The sequence below is a fragment of the Pagrus pagrus genome, assembly GCF_965226575.1.
Source record: "Pagrus pagrus genome assembly, chromosome: 9".
NCBI classification, from domain to species: domain Eukaryota; kingdom Metazoa; phylum Chordata; class Actinopteri; order Spariformes; family Sparidae; genus Pagrus; species Pagrus pagrus.
Genome location: NC_140193.1, coordinates 4442312 through 4446265, shown reverse-complemented (window position 1 = coordinate 4446265; position 3954 = coordinate 4442312).

Genomic DNA, 3954 nt, shown 5'->3' with positions numbered 1-3954 from the left:
GGTCTCAGGGCAGAAGTTGTCTGAGGGCAGGTGAATCTCTGGTCTCAGGGCAGGTGAATCCCTCCTGGTCTGAGGGCAGAAGTTGTCTGAGGGCAGGTGAATCTCTCCTGGTCTCAGGGCAGAAGCTGTCTGAGGGCAGGTGAATCTCTGGTCTCAGGGCAGGTGAATCCCTCCTGGTCTCAGGGCAGAAGTTGTCTGAGGGCAGGTGAATCCCTCCTGGTGTCAGGGCAGAAGTTGTCTGAGGGCAGGTGAATCCCTCCTGGTCTCAGGGCAGAAGTTGTCTGAGGGCAGGTGAATCTCTGGTCTCAGGGCAGGTGAATCCCTCCTGGTCTCAGGGCAGAAGTTGTCTGAGGGCAGGTGAATCCATCCTGGTCTCGGGGCAGAAGTTGTCTGAGGGCAGGTGAATCTCTGGTCTCAGGGCAGGTGAATCCCTCCTGGTCTCAGGGCAGAAGTTGTCTGAGGGCAGGTGAATCTCTGGTCTCAGGGCAGGTGAATCCCTCCTGGTCTCAGGGCAGAAGTTGTCTGAGGGCAGGTGAATCTCTCCTGGTCTCAGGGCAGAAGCTGTCTGAGGGCAGGTGAATCTCTGGTCTCAGGGCAGGTGAATCCCTCCTGGTCTCAGGGCAGAAGTTGTCTGAGGGCAGGTGAATCCCTCCTGGTGTCAGGGCAGAAGTTGTCTGAGGGCAGGTGAATCCCTCCTGGTCTCAGGGCAGAAGTTGTCTGAGGGCAGGTGAATCTCTGGTCTCAGGGCAGGTGAATCCCTCCTGGTCTCAGGGCAGTAGTTGTCTGAGGGCAGAAGTTGTCTGAGGGCAGGTGAATCTCTCCTGGTCTCAGGGCAGAAGTTGTCTGAGGGCAGGTGAATCTCTCCTGGTCTCAGGGCAGAAGTTGTCTGAGGGCAGGTGAATCTCTGGTCTCAGGGCAGGTGAATCCCTCCTGGTCTCAGGGCAGAAGTTGTCTGAGGGCAGGTGAATCTTTCCTGGTCTCAGGGCAGAAGTTGTCTGAGGGCAGGTGAATCTCTCCTGGTCTCAGGGCAGATGTTGTCTGAGGGCAGGTGAATCCCTCCTGGTCTCAGGGCAGAAGTTGTCTGAGGGCAGGTGAATCCCTCCTGGTCTCAGGGCAGAAGTTGTCTGAGAGCAGGTGAATCTTTCCTGGTCTCAGGGCAGAAGTTGTCTGAGGGCAGGTGAATCTCTGGTCTCAGGGCAGGTGAATCCCTCCTGGTCTCAGGGCAGAAGTTGTCTGAGGGCAGAAGTTGTCTGAGGGCAGGTGAATCTCTCCTGGTCTCAGGGCAGAAGTTGTCTGAGGGCAGGTGAATCTCTCCTGGTCTCAGAGCAGAAGTTGTCTGAGGGCAGGTGAATCTCTGGTCTCAGGGCAGGTGAATCCCTCCTGGTCTCAGGGCAGAAGTTGTCTGAGGGCAGGTGAATCTCTGGTCTCAGGGCAGGTGAATCCCTCCTGGTCTCAGGGCAGAAGTTGTCTCAGGGCAGGTGAATCTCTCCTGGTCTCAGGGCAGAAGCTGTCTGAGGGCAGGTGAATCTCTGGTCTCAGGGCAGGTGAATCCCTCCTGGTCTCAGGGCAGAAGTTGTCTGAGGGCAGGTGAATCCCTCCTGGTGTCAGGGCAGAAGTTGTCTGAGGGCAGGTGAATCCCTCCTGGTCTCAGGGCAGAAGTTGTCTGAGGGCAGGTGAATCTCTGGTCTCAGGGCAGGTGAATCCCTCCTGGTCTCAGGGCAGTAGTTGTCTGAGGGCAGGTGAATCCATCCTGGTCTCAGGGCAGAAGTTGTCTGAGGGCAGGTGAATCTCTCCTGGTCTCAGGGCAGAAGTTGTCTGAGGGCAGGTGAATCCCTCCTGGTCTCAGGGCAGAAGTTGTCTGAGGGCAGGTGAATCCCTCCTGGTCTCAGGGCAGAAGTTGTCTGAGAGCAGGTGAATCTTTCCTGGTCTCAGGGCAGAAGTTGTCTGAGGGCAGGTGAATCTCTGGTCACAGGGCAGGTGAATCCCTCCTGGTCTCAGGGCAGAAGTTGTCTGAGGGCAGAAGTTGTCTGAGGGCAGGTGAATCCCTCCTGGTCTCAGGGCAGAAGTTGTCTGAGGGCAGAAGTTGTCTGAGGGCAGGTGAATCCTTCCTAGTCTCAGGGCAGAAGTTGTCTGAGGGCAGAAGTTGTCTGAGGGCAGGTGAATCCCTCCTGGTCTCAGGGCAGAAGTTGTCTGAGGGCAGGTGAATCTTTCCTGGTCTCAGGGCAGAAGTTGTCTGAGGGCAGGTGAATCTCTCCTGGTCTCAGGGCAGAAGTTGTCTGAGGGCAGGTGAATCTCTCCTGGTCTCAGGGCAGAAGTTGTCTGAGGGCAGGTGAATCTCTGGTCTCAGGGCAGGTGAATCCCTCCTGGTCTCAGGGCAGAAGTTGTCTGAGGGCAGGTGAATCTCTGGTCTCAGGGCAGGTGAATCCCTCCTGGTCTGAGGGCAGAAGTTGTCTGAGGGCAGGTGAATCTCTCCTGGTCTCGGGGCAGAAGCTGTCTGAGGGCAGGTGAATCTCTGGTCTCAGGGCAGGTGAATCCCTCCTGGTCTCAGGGCAGAAGTTGTCTGAGGGCAGGTGAATCCCTCCTGGTGTCAGGGCAGAAGTTGTCTGAGGGCAGGTGAATCCCTCCTGGTCTCAGGGCAGAAGTTGTCTGAGGGCAGGTGAATCTCTGGTCTCAGGGCAGGTGAATCCCTCCTGGTCTCAGGGCAGAAGTTGTCTGAGGGCAGGTGAATCCATCCTGGTCTCGGGGCAGAAGTTGTCTGAGGGCAGGTGAATCTCTGGTCTCAGGGCAGGTGAATCCCTCCTGGTCTCAGGGCAGAAGTTGTCTGAGGGCAGGTGAATCTCTCCTGGTCTCAGAGCAGAAGTTGTCTGAGGGCAGGTGAATCTCTGGTCTCAGGGCAGGTGAATCCCTCCTGGTCTCAGGGCAGAAGTTGTCTGAGGGCAGGTGAATCTCTGGTCTCAGGGCAGGTGAATCCCTCCTGGTCTCAGGGCAGAAGTTGTCTGAGGGCAGGTGAATCTCTCCTGGTCTCAGGGCAGAAGCTGTCTGAGGGCAGGTGAATCTCTGGTCTCAGGGCAGGTGAATCCCTCCTGGTCTCAGGGCAGAAGTTGTCTGAGGGCAGGTGAATCCCTCCTGGTGTCAGGGCAGAAGTTGTCTGAGGGCAGGTGAATCCCTCCTGGTCTCAGGGCAGAAGTTGTCTGAGGGCAGGTGAATCTCTGGTCTCAGGGCAGGTGAATCCCTCCTGGTCTCAGGGCAGTAGTTGTCTGAGGGCAGAAGTTGTCTGAGGGCAGGTGAATCTCTCCTGGTCTCAGGGCAGAAGTTGTCTGAGGGCAGGTGAATCTCTCCTGGTCTCAGAGCAGAAGTTGTCTGAGGGCAGGTGAATCTCTGGTCTCAGGGCAGGTGAATCCCTCCTGGTCTCAGGGCAGAAGTTGTCTGAGGGCAGGTGAATCTCTGGTCTCAGGGCAGGTGAATCCCTCCTGGTCTCAGGGCAGAAGTTGTCTGAGGGCAGGTGAATCTCTCCTGGTCTCAGGGCAGAAGCTGTCTGAGGGCAGGTGAATCTCTGGTCTCAGGGCAGGTGAATCCCTCCTGGTCTCAGGGCAGAAGTTGTCTGAGGGCAGGTGAATCCCTCCTGGTGTCAGGGCAGAAGTTGTCTGAGGGCAGGTGAATCCCTCCTGGTCTCAGGGCAGAAGTTGTCTGAGGGCAGGTGAATCTCTGGTCTCAGGGCAGGTGAATCCCTCCTGGTCTCAGGGCAGTAGTTGTCTGAGGGCAGGTGAATCCATCCTGGTCTCAGGGCAGAAGTTGTCTGAGGGCAGGTGAATCTCTCCTGGTCTCAGGGCAGAAGTTGTCTGAGGGCAGGTGAATCCCTCCTGGTCTCAGGGCAGAAGTTGTCTGAGGGCAGGTGAATCCCTCCTGGTCTCAGGGCAGAAGTTGTCTGAGAGCAGGTGAATCTTTCCTGGTCTC